Below are 22,284 nucleotides of genomic sequence, written 5' to 3'. Positions count from 1 at the left end.
ACAGGCTATTCAAAAAGAGCAGGGGATCATCCCGGTCATGTTGACTGTACTTCAAAATACACTCATCTACTCTAGGTTCCAGAGTAAAAAATAAGTACAGCTTGTCTGTACGCAGTGCGACAATACTCATACATATGAGGGAGGCACTTATAAGGAAGAAGAAGAAGAACCCACATCCACTCATAAACTATCACTACCACAAGATCACCCCAACTGAGCTTACACACCACTTACTCAAACTCTTTCCCAACCCATACACCCGGACTACACATACCCAAACTTCTTCTCGACACACCCCTACATACTTTCATAAATGAATTACTTAGCATATTAAGATCATATTAAATCAGAGAAACATAAAATATATTGCACATATAATGTTTATAAAATTTGGTGAAGATATGAGAGAAAATGTAAATAGCTTTAATAATAATGATCTATGGCAATAAAGTGTTAATAAAACATTGAAAGAAAATCAGGTGGTCCCCGTGTTGGAACTGGGAGGGGGGGGGCGACAAAATCAGAAGTTTAGAACCCAGATAACATATACTTATTGGGCCAATATTGGCAAAAAGTTGCATTGGCATTACATCAGTATATAATATTGGGCCAATATTGGCTCACCATTCATTGGCAGCTGATCTCGGGCCAATAATAAACCAATCATTGGTTTAATGTTGGCCTTTTATATATCGTTTGATTGGCATTACATCAGTATATAATATTGGGCCAATCTTGGCTTTCAATTGGCAATTTGTACATTGGCATCATGTTGGCAGCCAATATTGGTTATCACACCAATGTCGGTAACAAATTGGGTAACAATATGGTAATAAATAATTATTGTGATGAGTACTAGTGTTTGGAAGACATTATTTAAATCCTAAATATTATACTAAGTTCCCGAGCCAATAACGTCCAATAATTAAAGTAATCAATATTGGTCCAATACTAAAATTACATATTGTTAAAACATTGGCAGCCAATTGTTTGCCAATGAGAAATAGGTACAGGCCCAATGTTGGTTCAATAACTGTGACATGGTTTGGGCCAAGCTGGGGCCAACATTGGCCCAAGCCCAATATTGAGCCAACCTTGGGCCCATGAGCAAAACATGATTGGCCCAATACTGTCAGCCAATGTTGGGCCAATTGAACTCAAACATTGGCCCTTCATTGGGCCACCATTGCCATGCTATCTGGGAAGTACGTCTAATGTCCTAACCACTGGACCACGGAACACTGCGATAGATCACTGTGCGAAAGGGCAGTATTTACAAAGCCGTTGACTACGGCTGTGTCTTTTCTTACAGGATCTTCTCCTTTCTTTCTCTCTTTCTTTCTTCTTCTCCTTCTTCTTTCGACCTTTATATTTGCTCTAGCACTGACATGCTTACACTGATTTTAACCTTACTTGGTCACAACCATCACTGACCATGCCCCATACATGTCACATGACACTCGTGAGATCAAAGGTCACATAGGGGTCATAGGTGTCAAAGGGCATTAAGGGGTCACTTCCGGTATAAAACGAAATACTTTCAAAAACATTTATTAGCTAAGGAAAACATAACACAGTAACGGTATGTTCACACATGGATTGTGATTAGCCAGTGTATATGTGGTATTTTGGGGGTCAAAGGTCATTAAAGGGTCACTACCGGTATAAAACGAAATACCTTTAAAATGCATCTTCTCCCACAAATTACGTAGGACAGTGATGCCACTTACACGCATGTATTGTTATTACCCATTGTCTAATGGGATGTACACAGATTTGGGGTCAAAGGTCTTTAATATGTCACTTCCGGTATAAAACTAAATACCTTCAATTTGTGAATTAGCTAAGGAAAACAAAGGACAGTAACGGTGTGTTACTAGTTACTATTGCGAATGGATGTCATAGAGGATATGCAATACGACGTCACTTATGACAGAGTCATTCTCATTTAAATAATATTCTAGCCTCCGTACGTATCACGGGGCAATTCGCATGAAAATACAATTAAACCGGTGGTAGGTATGAATGGTTGTGGAATCGAACTAGAAACCTCTCCATCTGTCACCATAGAGCTGTCCCCCCAACATGGTTGCCATTTCAAGTGATATACCGTTCCAGTTGGTTTATTGCATACACTTTATTGTCCGGAAAGAATAAAAGAATTGTGAACAATTTTGATTTTTTTTTTTTTGGCAAATGGAGTTCAGAATTTGTATGTAGTATATCTCAGAATATGCTTGGGGATATTTGACAGTTAAAGTAGTGCGAAACTGTTTCGTAACTAGGGATCAGTATTATTATCAAATAATTTAGCTACGAAATATCGGGCGAAACGAAACAAGAATGTTTGTATATTATTAAACAAAGATTGACTGTAGGATTGGTGTCACTTTTTATGGCGAGTTTTTACACTCTCAGAAAAAAAGTTACTAAAGGCCTTAAAGAACTTGTTTGTCCTCTATATATTAGTTTCGTTACAGAACCGTTGGTTTCCATATAGAGGGTAGGTCTTAGAGCCCCCTTTGCTGAGAGCGTAGTGTTTAATTTATATAACGTACGCTACTCATACCTTTCACATTTGCTGCATTTGTGAAAGCAAATCTTGCTCCTTTAAACATACGGGAAACAAAACCTTGTGTTGATGTTCGTTGTGCCACTGCCACACGAACAGCCTCTTCGAAGACCGCGTTTAAACCCTCCTGTAATAAACAATGAATGTGTCTCATAAGCATAGAGGCATTGCATGTGACGTATCATCCCGTAAATATGGCAGACTACTCAAATGCATTCAACAAAAGCATGATTGCAATCTACCGTGACAGTTCGTCTCACACACATAACCCTGCACTACGATCAAATAGGTTGATGACAACATTTGATTGAATGGACTGTACTCCGCCATAACTACGGTGAAGGACACCGGTTCAAATTCTTTGTTTGGAGCCAATCAATAATTTCATGCAGTGCAATAATACAATGACATGGTAAATCACTCAAAACGCTACTGACCATCCCCTATTGTTATGCATAGTCATGGTAAAAGTCGATCGATACAATTCAGAGATACACCTTTTGGCCAAGTAAAAAACTTTTTTTTTTCAGTAACGTCAGATAAAAACATAGTCCTTGGATATACATTTTTTAAAATCCTGGTGTTAAAATTAGGCATGGAATTGTGTCTTTTACGATAAGATTTTTTGTTTGTACACACCTGAGTATCGTCCATGAACTCTTTTGGGTTCATTTTTTTAGCGTTTCAAACTAATACAGTTCGCTGTATGCACAACACAAATACACTGTTTGATTAAGCGAACAAAAGCTAAGTCTTTAATTGAAAGTAAGACAAAGGGCTAAGGATACATAATGCCCCCTCCCCCAAATCTTGAAACAATTGCGCGCGCATTTGGACAAATAAGGCCTACCACTAATTAATTTTGGTTACTAGAAGTTTAAAGAAGACTTTCATCGCTTATAGGGGCGCACAATCGATGCTGAATTGGTCAATTTGGCGCCCCCTAAGGGTGGCGACCGGGGCCACAGCTCCCCCACTAGATACGCCACTGGTTTTAGCCACGATTTATACCAAAACTAGATATTTGATCTAGGGAAAGAAGAACACTTCTCCGGCCCTGGCAAAACTTTAATAGTATGATGGAATATAGATACAATACCCGTGTGTGAGCAGAACATTCCACATATTTAACCGCTCCTATCTTTGTAGCTAGTAGCTCCCCGTCAGTTTTTGATATTAGGGTCAGCCCGTATCCCTGCAGTTCTTGTATTGTCTCTTCGTCATCTCTAATGTCTACCTTCATTCCAACCAGCAGATAAGGTGTAGTCGGGTTATGATGAGTAATGTCTGGTATCCACTGCAAGAGTTAGGGTTAGGGTCAGGCTCATGGTTCGGGGTTAGGGTTAAAACAGCCCACTAGTCAGAAGTCTGAATAGTGAGCATTCTGAGCTGAGTAGCGGGTATTCTAACTGATACAGCTCGCTAGCCAGAAAATCCGCTATTCAGAAGGCCCGCTGGTCAGACAATTCTGAGTAGCAGGCCTTCTGAATAATGGGTTTTCTGAATAGCGGGTCTTCTAACTACCGGGTCTTCTGAGTGACGGGCTGCACCCCTTGAGAAAGATTAGTATTTGAAACAAGATAAATTGGAGAAGGCTTATATAAGTTTACGACGAGTAATGAACCATGTATTCGGTTAGCTCTTGTAGCAAACAATCGTCCCCTGTTGTGCTTATCTGTTCTAATGGAGCGTGCTTAGCCCCATACCTACTTTATTTTTTAATGCGGGTGTAACGATTAAGCATCAATTATTGATCTCTTGTACCTTTGTACCTACGTAATCAGCTATGTCACGATTTAGGGGGAATTTAGTATGAGATTTTCATTTCTAATATTTTTCCTCATAATACAATGAAAAACAAAAGCAATAGCATTACAAACCCTAATAAAACAAAGTCAAACATAAGAATAATTAAAAAAGAATAAAAATATATTTCTTTTGTTTTTAATTGTATTATGAGGAAAATTATTAGAATTGAAAATAAGCATCTAAAAAAGTCATTCTTATGTTTGACTTTGTTTTATTAGGATATATAAATATATTTCTTTTGTTTTTCATTGTATTATGAGGAAAATTATGAGAATTGAAAATGAGCATCTAGAAAAAGTTATTCTTATGTTTGACTTTGTTTTATATGGGTTTGAAAATCTATTTCTTTTGTTTTACATTGTATTATGAGGAAAATGATTAGAATTGAAAATAAGCCTCTAAAAAAGTCATTCTTATATTTGACTTTGTTTTATTAGGATCTGTAAATATATTTCTTTTGTTTTTCATTATATTATGAGAATTGAAAATAAACATCTAGAAAAAAGTCATTCTTATGTTTGACTTTGTTTTATTAGGATCTGTAAATCCATTTCTTTTGTTTTTTATTGTATTATGAGGAAAATTATGAGAATTGAAAATAAGCATCTAGAAAAAAGTCATTCTTATGTTTGACTTTGTTTTATTAGGATATGTAAATATAGGCCCCTATTTCTTTTGTTTTTCATTGTATTATGAGGAAAATTATGAGAATTGAAAATAAGCATCTAGAAAAAAAGTCGTTCTTATGTTTGACTTTGTTTTATTAGAAAATGTAAGTATATTTCTTTTGTTTTTCATTGTATTATGAGGAAAATTATGAGAATTTAGATTTACAACCCTTATAAACAAAAGTCAAACATACGAATAACTTTCTTTCTAGATGCTTATTTTCAATTCACATTTTCCTCATATATAATGAAAAACAAAAGCAATAGCTTTACAAACCCTAATAAAACAAAGTCAAACATAAGAATAATTAAAAAAGAATAAAAAATATTTCTTTTGTTTTTCATTGTATTATGAGAAAAATTATGAGAATTGAAAATAAGCATCTAGAAAAAAGTTATTGTTATGTTTGACTTTGTTTTATTAGGATATGTAAATATATTTCTTTTGTTTTTCATTATATTATGAGGAAAATTATGAGAATTGAAAATAAGCATCTAGAAAAAAGTCATTCTTATGTTTGACTTTGTTTTATTAGGATCTGTAAATCCATTTCTTTTGTTTTTTATTGTATTATGAGGAAAATTATGAGAATTGAAAATGAGCATCTAGAAAAAAGTCATTCTTATGTTTGACTTTGTTTTATTAGGATCTGTAAATATATTTCTTTTGTTTTTCGTTATATTATGAGGAAAATTATGAGAATTGAAAATAAGCATCTAGAAAAAAGTCATTCTTATGTTTGACTTTGTTTTATTAGGATCTGTAAATCCATTTCTTTTGTTTTTTATTGTATTATGAGGAAAATTATGAGAATTGAAAATGAGCATCTAGAAAAAAGTCATTCTTATGTTTGACTTTGTTTTATTAGGATCTGTAAATATATTTCTTTTGTTTTTCATTATATTATGAGGAAAATTTTGAGAATTAAAATAAGCATCTAGAAAAAGTCATTCTTATGTTTGACTTTGTTTTATTAGGATCTGTAAATCCATTTCTTTTGTTTTTTATTGTATTATGAGGAAAATTATGAGAATTGAAAATAAGCATCTAGAAAAAAGTCATTCTTATGTTTGACTTTGTTTTATTAGGATCTGTAAATCCATTTCTTTTGTTTTTTATTGTATTATGAGGAAAATTATGAGAATTGAAAATAAGCATCTAGAAAAAAAGTCATTCTTATGTTTGACTTTGTTTTATTAGGATATGTAAATATATTTCTTTTGTTTTTCATTGTATTATGAGGAAAATTATGAGAATTGAAAATAAGCATCTAGAAAAAAAAAGTCGTTCTTATGTTTGACTTTGTTTTATTAGAAAATGTAAGTATATTTCAAACATACGAATAACTTCTTTCTAGATGCTTATTTTCAATTCTCACAATTTTCCTCATAATACAATGAAAAACAAAAGCAATTGCTTTTTACAAACCCTAATAAAACAAAGTCAAACATAAGAATAATTAAAAAGAATAAAAATATTTCTTTTGTTTTTCATTGTATTATGAGAAAAATTATGAGAATTGAAAATAAGCATCTAGAAAAAGTTATTGTTATGTTTGACTTTGTTTTATTAGGATATGTAAATATATTTCTTTTTTTTTTTTTTTTCATTATATTATGAGGAAAATTATGAGAATTGAAAATAAGCATCTAGAAAAAAGTCATTCTTATGTTTGACTTTGTTTTATTAGGATCTGTAAATATATTTCTTTTGTTTTTCATTATATTATGAGGAAAATTATGAGAATTGAAAATAAGCATCTAGAAAAGGTCATTCTTATGTTTGACTTTGTTTTATTAGGATCTGTAAATCCATTTCTTTTGTTTTTATTGTATTATGAGGAAAATTATGAGAATTGAAAATAAGCATCTAGAAAAAAGTCATTCTTATGTTTGACTTTGTTTTATTAGGATCTGTAAATCCATTTCTTTTGTTTTTTATTGTATTATGAGGAAAATTATGAGAATTGAAAATAAGCATCTAGAAAAAGTCATTCTTAGGTTAGACTGTGTTTTTTTAGGATATGTAAATATATTTCTTTTGTTTTTCATTGTATTATGAGGAAAATTATGAGAATTTAAAATAATCATCTCGAAAAAAAGTCGTTCTTATGTTTGAATTTGTTTTATTAGAAAATGTAAGTATATTTCTTTTGTTTTTCATTGTATTATGAGGAAAATTATGAGAATTTAGATTTACAACCCCTTATAAAACAAAGTCAAACATACGAATAACTTCTTTCTAGATGCTTATTTTCAATTCTCACAATTTTCCTCATAATACAATGAAAAACAAAAGCAATTGCTTTACAAACCCTAATAAAACAAAGTCAAACATAAGAATAATTAATAAATATATTTCTTTTGTTTTTCATTGTATTATGAGGAAAATTATGAGAATTGAAAATAAGCATCTAGAAAAAAAAGTCGTTCTTATGTTTGACTTTGTTTTATTAGAAAATGTAAGTATATTTCTTTTGTTTTTCATTGTATTATGAGGAAAATTATGAGAATTTAGATTTACAACTCCTTATAAAACAAAGTCAAACATACGAATAACTTCTTTCTAGATGCTTATTTTCAATTCTCAATTTTCCTCATAATACAATGAAAAACAAAAGCAATAGCATTACAAACCCTAATAAAACAAAGTCAAACATAAGAATAATTAAAAAGAATAAAAAATATTTCTTTTGTTTTTCATTGTATTATGAGGAAAATTATGAGAATTGAAAATAAGCATCTAGAAAAAAGTTATTGTTATGTTTGACTTTGTTTTATTAGGATATGTAAATATATTTCTTTTGTTTTTCATTATATTATGAGGAAAATTATGAGAATTGAAAATAAGCATCTAGAAAAAAGTCATTCTTATGTTTGACTTTGTTTTATTAGGATCTGTAAATCCATTTCTTTTGTTTTTATTGTATTATGAGGAAAATTATGAGAATTGAAAATGAGCATCTAGAAAAAAGTCATTCTTATGTTTGACTTTGTTTTATTAGGATCTGTAAATATATTTCTTTTGTTTTTCATTATATTATGAGGAAAATTATGAGAATTGAAAATAAGCATCTAGAAAAAAGTCAGTCTTATGTTTGACTTTGTTTTATTAGGATCTGTAAATCCATTTCTTTTGTTTTTTATTGTATTATGAGGAAAATTATAAGAATTGAAAATAAGTATCTAGAAAAAAGTCATTCTTATGTTTGACTTTGTTTTATTAGGATATGTAAATATATTTCTTTTGTTTTTCATTGTATTATGAGGGAAATTATGAGAATTGAAAATAAGCATCTAGGAAAAAGTCATTCTTATGTTTGACTTGGTTTATTAGAAAATGTAAATATATTTCTTTTGTTTTTCATTGTATTATGAGGAAAATTATGAGAATTTAGATTTATAACCCCTTATAAAAAAAAGTCAAACATACGAATAACTTCTTTCTAGATGCTTATTTTCAATTCTCTATTTTCTCATAATACAATGAAAACAAAAGCAATAGCTTTACAAACCCTAATAAAACAAAGTCAAACATAAGAATAATTAAAAAAGAATAAAAAATATTTCTTTTGTTTTTCATTCTATTATGAGAAAAATTATGAGAATTGAAAATAAGCATCTAGAAAAAAGTTATTGTTATGTTTGACTTTATTTTATTAGGATTTGTAAATATATTTCTTTTGTTTTTAATTGTATTATGAGGAAAATTATTAGAATTGAAAATAAGCATCTAAAAAAGTCATCCTTATGTTTGACTTTGTTTTATTAGGATATGTAAATATATTTCTTTTGTTTTTCATTGTATTATGAGGAAAATTATGAGAATTGAAAATGAGCATCTAGAAAAAGTTATTCTTATGTTTGACTTTATTTTATTAGGGTATGTAAATCTATTTCTTTTGTTTTACATTGTATTATGAGGAAAATTATTAGAATTGAAAATAAGCATCTAAAAAGTCATTCTTATGTTTGACTTTGTTTTATAAGAATCTGTAAATATATTTCTTTTGTTTTTCATAGTATTATGAGGAAAATTATGAGAATTGAAAATAAGCATCTAGAAAAAAAAATTCTTATGTTTGACTTTGTTTTATAAGGATCTGTAAATCCATTTCTTTTGTTTTTTATTGTATTATGAGGAAAAATATGAGAATTGAAAATAAGTATCTAAAAAAAAGTCATTCTTATGTTTGACTTTGTTTTATTAGGGTATGTAAATCTATTTCTTTTGTTTTACATTGTATTATGAGGAAAATTATTAAAATTTAAAATAAGCATCTAAAAAGTCATTCTTATGTTTGACCTTGTTTTATTAGGGTTTGAAAATTTATTTCATTTGTTTTCATTGTACTATGAGGAAAATTGTGATAATTTAGATTTACAACCATTATATAAAACAAAGTCAAACATACGAATAACTTCTTTCTAGATGCTTATTTTCAATTCTCACAATTTTCCTCATAATACAATGAAAAACAAAAGCAATAGCATTAAAAACCCTAATAAAACAAAGTCAAACATAAGAATAATTAAAAAAGAATAAAAATATATTTCTTTTGTTTTTCATTGTATTATGAGGAAAATTATGAGAATTGAAAATAAGCATCTAGAAAAAAAGTTATTGTTATGTTTGACTTTATTTTATTAGGATTTTTAAATATATTTCATTTGTTTTTCATTGTATTATGAGTAAAATTATGAGAATTAAAAATGAGCATATAGAAAAAGTTATTCTTATGTTTGACTTTGTTTTATTAGGGATTGAAAATCTATTTCTTTTGTTTTACATTGTATTATGAGCAAAATGATAAGAATTGAAAATAAGCATCTAAAAAGTCATTCTTATGTTTGACTTTGTTTTATTAGGATCTGTAAATATATTTCTTTTGTTTTTCATTGTATTATGAGGAAAATTATGAGAATTGAAAATAAGCATCTAGAAAAAAGTCATTCTTTTTTTATGTTTGACTTTGTTTTATTAGGATCTGTAAATCCACTTCTTTTGTTTTTTATTGTATTATGAGGAAAATTATGAGAATGGAAAATAAGCATTGAAAAGAAGCATGTAGATATTCTTATGTTTGACTTTGTTTTATTAGGGTTTTTAAATCTAAAAAAAATTATGAGAATTACAAATTTATTGAAAAGTTAGAATCTTTATATTAAGTTTTGTATTTTGTCTTTTACTTTATCCCGCATTATACGGTATATTGTTTAGTGTCTCAAATGAGTATGAGGTATTAGGGTTTCTTTTCAAAACATGTCCGGTTTTTTTTTCGACCCTAAATCGTGCCGTATCTATACGTAATATTGTGCAGTATACCCCTAATATCTACAATGTCTAGTTCGTGAGCTCGAATCCAATGCCAGTACGCGCACATTTCCTTGCTTTTTTCATTTGGATTATGCGCCTGCCGGGATTTCGTTTATTTGACATTTGTTGTCTTGTATAAACATATCAATTTTGGTTTGTTAACTCTTCACTCTCAAATGTCATTTTAAAGGGTCACTGCTGGTCATCAGCCATTTCCTTCAAAATACAGAGTTAGTTCTTCTATATGCATTAACTCTAGCTGTACTACAACGAAACTCAGATTTGGGGTCAAATGTCTTCTGGTATGCCTTAAAATCGTTATATCTTCCATAATTTAAAACTTATGCATAAAGGGTAGTAAGGTTATTGACAACAAACATTAAGTTCTTTTTTAATGACATGGCACGGTAGGTCATTGTTTTACTAGAGTACGTGGTGTTTTTTCATAGATGCGCCAGATGCATTCACATATTCAGAAGCTTCCGCCCTTTACGTCGGAGGGTACTACCAAGTGAATGAAATGTTTTTTGCAATTTTTTGCAATTTGAAAAACAAAAATTTGTTGCGTGTTTAAAAATGTGTTTATAATAACAACATCAAGGCTTCGGACTTTCGTAAAAAATAGACAAATTTGTGATTCCCCCCTCCCCCCCCCCCCAACACATTTTACCGATTTAGGGGGTTTGAACTATGTTTGATAAAACTTCAATACTAACTTCACCTATAAGGATTTCAACTTACCTCCTAATCATTGCAAACCTGTACCCCATTCCGACATACGTACGTGAACTTTTACGGGGAGATATGCAAATAAATGCAATATCATTGCAGCAAAGTATGAGTCGGCTTTTTCATAGATTATTAACAAAATAATTATGGTACCTTTGTAGTCACATTAGAAAAGCTCGTCGGGCTTCCAATTGAGTAGCATACCAAAAATACATCTGTCATTGGATACTGTATTGGACGAAGCCGATCATAATCTCCCTGACCTGGCAATGACATTGAAAAAGAGCGTAACTGGTCGATTCCAGCGAAAGCGGGACAAAATTCTCTCTATGTGAACTTTCCACTTTAAAATATCATTAATAAAGGAAATCACGTTACTTATACTGATGGAGCATATCATGTCACGTCCAATATGCTCTCTTTGGGCATTAAGGGATGGGTTTATATGTGTGTAAATGGAGGAGAAATGGGAGGATTTTGGCATGTTTGCTGTGATTGTTTGCCTAGCAATATTGATCACAAGTACACAATTGATGGTGCATATCAAGGACCAAACTCTATAGTTTTATATTTGAGCACGATCACTTCTGTAAGGTCATGGGAAATTATGTAAATCGGCTTTTATATTTGATGTTGCATATCGGCTCACGCACTTTATTTTTGTACCCAGTATTTCACAAAGTCCCTGTACTCTGATGACCCTATGACTTTTTGCTGGTATGTTGAGCACTTTAAACAATTAATTATAGTACTTACCTCCTACTTTAGGAACATGCCTATGTCTTAATGTATGTCGACCATGTCAACAACCCAGTGTAGTTTTACATGGTTGGAAAAGTCTATTTCCTTTCGCTATTTTGCCAATCATAATTCATAAATTGTCCAACTTTTTTGACAAAAAGAGTTTTTACAACTATTCCGCCAGCAAGGAAACACAAATTTATGTGTATCCAGTGCGTCCTTTACGTTTAAATAGTTCAGTTTATTGTCAAGTTGTGCCTCTATACGCCATATTTACGGAATTGATGATACGAGCTGATACGGAATTTTTGAACCCAAATTTCTTGAAATATACATTACCTTTTTAACTTCTCGCCACGAAATTGGATTCATAAGAAGGTCAAATACAAGCCTTCCATTATGGCTGGTATCATCATCTCGATTGGTGTCTTGTGTTAGTATTATTCCATATTTTGCTGGTAGAAGTTCAATGAAACCCTCCATAATTCACGACTACTGTCACTTGTGTTATAAACTCGATGTGTTTACTATATTGTCGCGCGGGTCCGCGACTAATCGCAGGGACCAGTCTATCATTAGCTATTCTATACACTTTTCAATAGCCTTATTGTGATGTGTGGGAGTTTTAAAAGCCGAGCCATGAACAAAATATAATGCGAGCACCCGGGGGCATCAACTTTAGAGGTGACGGTATGTGCCTGTCAATATATGCCCCTCTTTTGAAGCCGACTATACCCGATGACCAGGCACCTTCAGTTTTCAAAATATTATACCCAATGACCCCTTTTTCATTTTGATTGTACATAATTGACCCTTTTTTAATTAAAAAAACCCAACGTTTTGTACTGATATGCGCCTACTTCGCGACGCTTGTACAAAATGTAGGCACATATACCCATCAATTCTAAAGTTGAGTGCCCCGGGACGAGCGCATACTGCGGGCCAATGAACAATGAGATAGTGGCTTTTCTGATATCACTTTGAGGAACTGTTGAAGTATAAATCAGCCAACGAGTAGGTGTGTCCAAATTGCACATCTTGAATTGAGACCAAGACATGCTGTTATTTCAATTGTTATATCGTTCCGGTTGGTTTATTACCTACCATTGCCTACGAGATGCAGTTCTAAGGTGACAGAGGGACAGGTCTGCAATTCGATTCCACAACCATTCATACCTTTCATCTGTTTTATTGTATTATCGTGCGAATTGCTCCGTGGTACCTTACGGGTACCTGAATTTTATTTGAATGAAGATGACTCTGTCATGCTCGACGTCATATTGCATAATTTCTATACAGTATATGCAATAAACTAACCAGAACAGTATAACAATTGAAATAATAGGCAGTTCTAAGATAGGTTAAGAAGAATATAACGTCATTCTGTATTATCATTCAAGGTTGTAACGTGTGTCTATGCTGTCATGTAGGCCTACCTGGCAACAGACACGCCCCCGGTACAAACAGATGAAATTTGTAGAAAAGCGTGATTATGACAAAAAACATTAAAAAATGATACTTTAAGGTATTGTTTTTTTAATTTTTGTATGGCAGATCATACATACACATGTGCTGAGGTCAAAAAGGTAAAAATTTTGTTTTTGACCCCTGACTCACCTGTCATTCCAAACAACCCCTTAAAGGCCTTTACTAGCAAGTCACACCAGGGGACAAGTTATGATGGTTTAGATGAATTGGCGTTACCGACAAATTCAAAGATAAAACACCATAATTATATGTCATTGAATGCCCTTCAATCAAAAGGAAATTATTACTGTTGGAAAGAAGTTTGCATGATCTCCGTTTAAGGTGGCTGTGTACTCTCAGACATGCATGTAGTAAAAGTGCAATAACTCTGTAATTATTCGCGCAAAACATATAAAAGTATACATTTTTATGAAGGCAAGACATCAATAAATCTTAATATAAATACAGATTTGGGGTAAAAACAACAATTTTGAAGAAAATCACAAAAAGTGAGTTTTTGGCAATATTTGTTAGGTACATCATAACAAAAAACACTCTTTCCAAAATATTTTATTTTGTTTTTAGCTCAATCTTGAGGCTCCATTCCAAAAACGGTTTTTTATTTTTTGATATTGGCCTTATTTTTTGAGATATTGACCATATAAGGCATCAAAATGAACTTTTTAAAATTCAAAAACGCCTATTTGCACAAAATGATGCCCAAAATCGGAAATAGACCAAAATATAAAAAATGAGAAAACTGTTTCTTGAGTCGATCATGCTTTTTACGATGATCATATTTGCTTACCTATAGATGCTGTATTTATTGAGTTATCGTGTACCTAAATCGTCATTTTACCGAGAAAATGAACATTGAAATAATGGCCGTTGAAGTTTAAAGTGGTCACATTTTGCACTTTCATCGAATCTCACAGGAGAATGCGACAGTTTTCGTTTTTGTAACTTATATTACGTGAACATCGGGTAAATCCACAGCCCCTTGAGAAGTTTGAGCGAAATCCATTCATAACTTGATATTTAAATCGGGGAAAGAACTTGAAAAAACCCACATTTTATCAGCTAAAACGGAGCCATTTGACCACTAGGTTTTTGTGAAATCAGTGCTTCCGTGGTGTTTCCATAAGATGCGCCGCGAAAGCAGATAAGCGTCGCGTATGCGTCGCGTATTTGTGCGTTAACAAATTGCGCGATACGCAACGCGATGAGTTGTTGCGCGCGTGTCCCTTGCTGGTACAACAAAGATTTGCTTTCCTTTTAAATTGCAAACACGAGGGGAATAGTGAAATAAAATCCTTAAAATATTGCAGTTGGAGTTTACAAATCTGGATTTTCATTCCTTGTATTTATAAAAAACATAACAAGGTACAAACATATCATAAAAACTCAATTTTGAGAAAGAAAGAATGTCTATAGTACACAGCCGCGTTAAACGATTGAATTCCACAAAAGTGTGTGGACTCTAGAAGCCATTAAGTCATTTGGGCTAAAAATTGTGTTACCCGCGTATCAAAAATAAAATGATCGTTCTAAAAAGTGTAAAGTGAATATGCTATAAATGACTATATCATAAAAGGACGTTTCGTACTATAATTCTGAGGTCCAAGTGATTATTTTATACAAGTACATTTTACCCATAAAATTCCACAAAATCAAATTTGACGTTACCCACGTATCAAATGTTATCCACGAGTCCAGCAAATATAATTGCCATAACTTAAATTACATAATGACCTTGCACATTGAATTTCGATTAAAAGCGCTTTAAAACTGTAAATCGTATAAATACGTTCAGTCACCGCTTTAAAAAAATCAACGTCGATTTAAGTACGGATCCCCGAAGAGATGCTAACCCTGAAAAACAAGGAGAATATTTATTTGAAATCTAAATCAGCACATATTCAAGCTATGGGTATGTTATGATTTTTACAGTACTTAGAGTCTACGCACCTAAAAAAGACAAACCTCAAACTGTACTTATCATGCTTATAGCTTTACCCACGAATTCGGCTCTACCCACGAATCCAAGGGTTTGCTCGTAAATTAGATGTTTCTTATTCTTCTTTTATTAAAATATTTTAAAAACATGCGAAATAAGTTCCAAAACAGTCCTGTTTAATGGAGTCCTTTTAAAATTATACTAAAGCAGTATCAGGAGGTTTTGATTGATTATCCTAAATTACAGGGGAAAGAAGACGTACACATCTCGCACTAGCACATTTAAAGCATTTGAAGACCTGAGCGCAAGAATACCGTAAGTCCACTTGGCCCCTCAACATGTATATACTAAAGTTACGTATAGTTTCTTAGGGTTTTATAATGTTTAATACATGTTCCACGGTGAAAACATCATGAAAAGTTGTGAAAGATTTGTTTTGGCCCCTGGACATATATAAAACATTACCAAACTATACGAAACTATACGCAACTTTAGTGTATACATGTTGAGTGGCCAAGTGGACTTATGGTCTTCTTGCGCTCAGGCCTACATTTGCTGAGGAGAACGCCCTCAAAAAAAATTAAATTCTGGTTTTTACACGATTGTAATGTACTTTAGTAAACAAAGATACTCTGCAAAAATCAAGACTTTGGGTGCTGTAGTTTTGTTGGCCTATATAAAACTCAGCACTATGGATGTTTTCAACAACCACACCCTAAATAAACAAAATCCTTTATTGTAACATACTTCAAAATGAGAGTACCTACCAAGAACCTCACAGTTTGATACGATTTCCCGTTTTTGAGATATGGGGGAGAGGGTGACAATTTACATTTAGTATGCCAGAGTATGCCAACATTAATTTCGTTGATTGTAGATCCAGTGGCAATGCCCGAATACCTACATAACAGGTGACCAGATTAAAAAACAATATTGAACTGGATTGGTGCTATCATTTTACTCACCTGACGTAAAATATAGTCCTACTTCGTAGTCACAACCGTCAACTCTAGTAACACGAAAATAATTGTCAATTACCTGTGACAAATAATTACAACATATAAGAAATCATTATCACGAACGTACAACGGTGAGCAAATAACTATACCAACCTACATATATAGAAGAAATAAATTGCGCACTTCATTACGTGCGTAGTTACTGCGCCTACTGCGTCTTTCGCATTTTAAAGAAGAAATAAATTGCGCACTTCATTACATGCTAAGCTGCTGCGCCTACTGCGTAAACATGTGAGCGTACATACTGCGTTGTACCGTATTATATCAGTAAAGATAATTAATTCATTGGTACAACACCAGCGCAGTCACCTTCGGAGCCTTATTTCACCCTTATACAGATTAGCACTCCATTATAATGCCTCTTTGAAGGTGTCTTGTGAAGTATTTCTTGAACTGCATATCTCCTTGTCTTGGGTAGGTATCAATCAATTCTCTGAGGTCTCTGGACTTAGGACCAGACTCTGGTGGGTTAAACCGGTTTTAGGGGGCCCACTTCGCTTCTCGCTTCCCTCAGAGATATATTTAATTAAATCATCATCAGAGATTGGGCACTCCATCCTACTTTCAGGCAAGGAACATCCTACTTTCAGGTTAGGAACAGCTGGTATGAGTGGCGTAAACCAGCGTGCTAAGTCAATGCCCCTATATATTAACTATCAATATCAAAGTATACGCTCTATTTTATAACTCCAACGTAGTTACACCGTGCAGTCTGTGCGGACATTTCGCACCTTCGCAATTTCACTCCCATTCAATTACACACTCCTGTGCACTTTTCACCCCTTTTTATAGCGCGGGTAGCGGCATGATCGATTGCTTGAAGCCCGGCCCAGATGTGTACTAATAAACAAGTGGCGGACCCATTATGCTGATGGTGCTCTCCGGTTTGATTTATATATGCCCGGTAGGGCTACAATGTGGGAATGTGCCTAGACTGAGGAAAATCGATAGACCTAATGCCCGATGTGCACGGACTATCTGCGGTCTGTGGATGATGATACGATGCACATAACTTCAGTTTATTTAATACACACGCGTTGGAAAGACCATTGATGCCACATTGCATTTTCATGAAAAATAACTTATAGGCCTATGTCTGAAATTGATAGGCTTAAAGAAAACAAAAACAATAATTAGCCAATTTTTTAAAGACAAATGTGCACAGCAAAACATACGCGAGCAGCAGCTATGAGATATTTTGGGCCCCGTCGGGGGGTGTCACCCCATTGTGGCCTGTACACCATCCCTTGGATAAAACGATACCCTAAACAGGTAACACGCGCCTGTTTTCACACCCTAAACAGGGATTGTATTGCTTGCATCAGATTTCATACCCTAAATTTCATTTCCACGTATTAGCTCATTTTCATGTTTTTGACACCCTAAACACGATACGTGTTTTATTATCGCGGATGGTGTACAGTCCACAATGGGAGTGGCCATCCTGGGGGCTCCCTGCTGTGCATTCCACCCCAGCGGTGTTTACTGCCGTAATGACTTACGCAAAAGCGCCGGGTGTGACATGGGTGTGGGCCGTGTGACAGGATGTGTAAATGGTTGGGTGTGAAAGTGACGGGGAGCAAACGTCTCAGCATTCAGCTGTTATATTTACAAATCGTCTTCTTGCTGTATTCGGCGCCGTGTGTCATGTCAAAAATGCATATTTTCACCAAAACTAGGTAAGTCTTCATAAATCTAATGATATGTACTTAAAGTGTATGCAGCATAGATGAAAATGCGACGATTATATGAAAATTTTGACCTTCCGTATTGAAGATATAAATAAAGTTTCCCAAAAGACATAAAAAATGTAAGCTGCTCGGAAAAAAATATTCATATTTACTGCCGGCATTGGTGATTTTAACTTTTTTTAGCAAACCCGGTTGGAGATTTTTCGGACTTCGAGGACTGTTAAATGTTAAAAATATTAATTTTTAACAATTTGCCATAAAATTTGTATTATATCGCCAATTTCAAAAAATCAAAATGATTTGATATCAGAAGGACATTCTTCATATTAAGAATGCAATTTGACAATAAATACTGTGTCAACTTAATTTAAGTTAATAATTTACCTACCGGGGGTCGAAAAGAGGACCTAAGTATGACGCTCTACCCATTGAGCTAACGGAGTTTATTAATGCGATGAAGTGTTTTAAGTTAACATAAGCAATATTTTGATGACTCAACCTGGGTTGTTGCATTTGTGTTTTCTGTGTTAACAGATAATTGTCCTACTCAGTCGAGAGCTGGACAGGAGACTGACACAAAAATCTCCGTGGATGATGTCGCAAAGCCGGGTGGTGTTCACAGTTCCTTGCTTATATCAGGTTCAGAAATGAATGCAGACATTGCATGGTATGATGATATTTTTTTGTATGAACAATTATTATGAGTATGATAAGGGGAATGCGGAGCCGCTTGTGAAAGACAGGCTTAAGAATGCCGTAAAATTCTGGGAAGAATTAAAGTCTTCAAATTTCGTTCTTGATGTTATTCAGCATGGTTATACCGTTAATTGAGACACCCCACGTGCATTCTTCAAGAGCAATAAGTCGGCCTTGTCACAAGCAGTTTTGGATCTTTTAAACAAAGGTTTAATTAACGAGTGTTTTGAAATGCCGCATGTAGTTAATCTACTTTCAGTTGCCAAGCAGAGTTCAGGCAAGTTGCTCTTTATTTTAGATCTGAGGTTTGTTAATTAACATTTATGGAAAGATACGATTCAATTCGACGACGGGAACATTGCGTTACTTTATTTTCAGAAAGGTGATTTTCTGTTCTCATTTGACCTTAAATCTGGTTTATCACCATTTAGATATTTTTCCAGATCATACAACGTTTCACTTTTTAGTTGGGATTTTGGTTTTGGTAAGAGATATTTTGCTTTCCAAAACTTACCCTTTGGCCTCTCAACGGCGCCCTTTCTATGTTTAAGGCTTCTGATTCATCACTGGAGAAGCAGTAGGATTTTATTGTACTTTTCCTGGACGACGGTTAGGGAAGAGCTAGTAGTAAAGTAGTGTGTGCTGAGAATGCCGTTTGTGTAAAGTCGGACCTTTTAAAGGCAGGATTCGTGCCAAACAAAGAAAAATCTCAATGGGAGCCGGTACAGAAGTTAGATTGCCTGGATCTCACATGGTCTAGTGTAGACGGACGTATCAAGGTAGTAGATTGAAGAATTTTAGATATTCTATACAATATTAAACTCTTGGTTTCTCTTCATCCAGATGTGTAAATATGAGAAAGAAACAGAACTCTCAAAATATGTATGGCAACTTAAAAGAAAAGGAAGTAACTACTCTATCCACTGGGAAATCTTGAAAGAATCAAACACACACAGACGTGACTCAGGACAATGCAACCTATGCATTGAAGAGAAATTAGAAATACTGCGTGCGAAAGGGCCTAACACCCTCAATAATAAAACCGAACTCATCTCAAAATGCCGACACGGTCGGAAACCACCAAGCCGCGCAAAGAAAAAATAAATTGCGCACTTCATTACTTGCGTAGTTGCTACGCCTACTGCGCCTTCCGCATTTTAAAGAAATAATTTGCGCACTTCATTACATGCGTATATGCTGCGCCTATTGCGTTTTTCGCTAAACATGCGTGCATTTGTTTTTCGCACTTCAAAATTGCGAGCATGCGTGTATGAAAAGAAATAATTACGCACTTCATTGCATGCGTAGTTGCTGCGCCTACCGCGTTTTTCGCTAAACATGCGTGCGTACACACTGTGTCATCCGTTTTAAACATGCGCGCTGTCATACTTTTTTAGTGAAGACGCGTACGCTTTCAACGCTGTGAATTTATCTGTTTTGTTTTGGAGTTACAGTTCAGTGTTCAGCTATTTATCTGATGATCGCCGTTTTAGGCGTGAAACTCCGAGTAATAAATCATGCTGTTATAACATAATCACGCTGTTTTATGTATTTTATTACACGCTCTACTATCTAATACTATCGAGCATTATCTTCAGCTGTTTTGATTAACTATATATTATACTTCTTTTTATATGTTGACTGTAGCTGCTATACACTGGTGGTATACAAAGAATTAGTTACATGTCAATGACCATTAACTTCAGGGATAGACCCTTAGATTATTTATGCGTCTTTCTATCATGCAGTATCTTTACCCGCAGACATGTGCCCGTGTCATCTGCCAACATTGCGTAACGTTAAAGGTTAATACATTTATTTGACTTCGAAGACACTGTGTGATTCTATGCATGCCTAGCGATCTAAGGCGTTGTGGTTTCTAAGTTGCTGTTTTGGGCGTCGCTTGTTCGAAACCGTGCGTCTGTCACTTTTCTAATGCTGCTTTATTTTTCCAACGTTAGGGCCTAGAAAAACTAATTTATAGTTTCATTTATTTATTTATTTATTTATTTATTTATTTTATTAAATGACGTTTTGGAGCTCGAGAGAACGGACACATTTATTTATTTATTTATATATTTAGTTAGTTAGTTAGTTATTTAGTTAGTTAGTTAGTTAGTTAGTTAGTTAGTTAGTTAGTTAGTTAGTTAGTTAGTTAGTTAGTTAGTTAGTTAGTTAGGTAGTTAGGTAGTTAGGTAGTTAGTTAGTTAGTAGGTTTATTTATTTAATGACGTTTTGGGGCTCGAGAGAACGGACACATTTATTTATTTATTTATTTATTTATTTATTTATTTATGTATTTATTTATTTATTTATTTATTTATTTATTTATTTATTTATTTATTTATTTTTCGATTGATTATTTGATGATTGGGTGAGCAGATTTATCGATTGCTACTTTAGTTGTGGGATTTCTATTTGATTTTGAATGACATCGTACATTAGTATTGATTTGTTCCGTCAAGCATTATCAAGAAATAATATCACAGGTTTTATTGCAGATGAAAGTTGGCTTAGTGATACTATCCGTTGACTCAGAACCGGAAGGTGCCGGGTTCGATTCCCACCTGTGCCTATTTTTTTAAAGACTTGGAAAATGTCTGCATGCAGTAAATGTATTTGGCGCGCGAACTCAGTTATTCATTTTCTGATGGCTGTGCCTCTTACAGACACCCTCCCTCTGGAATCCAAACCACGGTTCGCTCATTACACCTCCCTTAAGGCCAACTGAGCAAAACAAAATTTATGGGCATTTTCCCCCTCCCGGGAAAACGCATCAATATGGGGGTGGAAATGGCACCCAATTATCAAGCATTGGTGTCTCCTTTATATAACTCATCCCATTTATTTTGTGTGTCAGCTTTATTTATCTCAATATTAGAGTGCAAACACTAGGTCAAGCTGCCCTCCGACCCGCCTTAACTAATTTAAACCAACTACAATTTAGCTTACCGCTGGTACGTACTCTGCTTTGATGTGATCACTAACATATCTAATTAGAGCGGAGTCTTTCCCACATGCTCCATCACCAACCAGGACTATTTTAATATGTGTTAAGTTCTGTTGCGTCTCTGAAGACAGTGTTGACATAGTGAATTTGTTCAGCTTAAAATCTGTATCAACTAGATACCAACAGTCACCAGCATATTCAAACCCCGGGATTCATACTTGAACCAGCTATAGCTACCGTCAAGTTGGAGCTTCAATCTGTTCTTAGTACTGGATAATAAAACGGCAGGCTACCTGTACGTACACTCCTTTGTATGGAAAGACATAAAGTATTCAGTGTGCCGCCATTTTGCTTCATTTATTATGACAAGAATAACATGCATTTAGTTCCGCGTACACCATAGCATATCTTAAACTATAGTATACCATAAAGCGTCTGTTAGTCCTTAGCCAAGGCCTTTAAACCAGAAAATGTTGGTTCGAGTACTGAACTTGATACGAATTAGCAAACGTATATGTATCATCAAAGAAAATGATGTTTACCGATCAAAATAGTGTATAGTATATTCGTCAAAATTAATCTGTAAAACTTTTTCATTTCATTAGGAAATATTATATTTAATGGTCTGCTGTTTAGAGCTTTCGCTGAGAAATTGACAGACCAATAAA

At 33.6% G+C, this 22,284-nt stretch overlaps 1 protein-coding gene across 2 annotated transcripts in view; it reads right to left on the bottom strand.

The window, feature by feature from the left end:
• The window catches only part of LOC140170319 (probable serine/threonine-protein kinase pats1), a 51,565-nt gene extending 29,535 nt beyond the window's left edge, over window positions 1-22,030 (bottom strand). For both annotated transcript variants that reach the window (XM_072193685.1, XM_072193686.1), the window contains exons 1-5: window positions 21,619-22,030; window positions 16,226-16,298; window positions 11,249-11,358; window positions 3,672-3,869; window positions 2,570-2,699 (exon numbers count right to left, since the gene is read on the bottom strand). The gene's annotated coding sequence lies outside the window, so the exon portion shown is untranslated. The remainder of the gene's footprint in view (window positions 1-2,569; window positions 2,700-3,671; window positions 3,870-11,248; window positions 11,359-16,225; window positions 16,299-21,618) is intronic.
• Window positions 22,031-22,284: the final 254 nt, after the last annotated feature.

The sequence above is a fragment of the Amphiura filiformis genome, chromosome 14, assembly GCF_039555335.1.
Source record: "Amphiura filiformis chromosome 14, Afil_fr2py, whole genome shotgun sequence".
NCBI classification, from domain to species: Eukaryota; Metazoa; Echinodermata; class Ophiuroidea; order Amphilepidida; family Amphiuridae; genus Amphiura; species Amphiura filiformis.
The sequence above is the reverse complement of the archived record's forward strand: the minus strand, read 5'-3'. Positions and strand labels throughout refer to the sequence as shown.